Source organism: Mchenga conophoros, linkage group LG19 (genome assembly GCF_057382185.1).
Source record: "Mchenga conophoros isolate Kocher_MC1m ecotype Shallow Benthic linkage group LG19, M_conophoros_male_GT1.1, whole genome shotgun sequence".
Classification (NCBI taxonomy): Eukaryota; Metazoa; Chordata; class Actinopteri; order Cichliformes; family Cichlidae; genus Mchenga; species Mchenga conophoros.
The window spans coordinates 30,435-30,870 of record NC_140544.1 but is presented as its reverse complement, the minus strand read 5'-3'; positions in this window follow the sequence as shown (position 1 = coordinate 30,870).

The window sequence follows — 436 nt, the reverse complement described above, 5'->3', positions numbered from 1 at the left end:
AAATAAATATACATTAATGCAAATAAATATTTGAAAAAAGTCAATTTTCATGACTCTTCTGTTTCCTGTAGAAGACACACTTTAGTGATCGGCCTGTCCAAACAACCAGTCCTTGTCTTAACACGAACCCGACGTACAAGTCCTTTACTGTCAGAAATTGCTTCCACAATCCTTCCAGTCACCCAAGAGTTACGAGGCGCAGAATCATCGACAACAATAACCACATCCCCAGGAATGAAGTTCCGTCCGATTCTCTGCCACTTCTGACGCTCTTGAAGCTGGGGCAGGTACTCCTTGACCCAGCGCTTCCAGAACAGGTCAGACATGTACTGAACTTGCCTCCATCGACGTCGTCCATACACGTCCCCCTTCTGAAACACTCCTGGTGGTATCAATGGCTTGGTCTTAAGCAACAACAGATGGTTAGGAGTCAAAG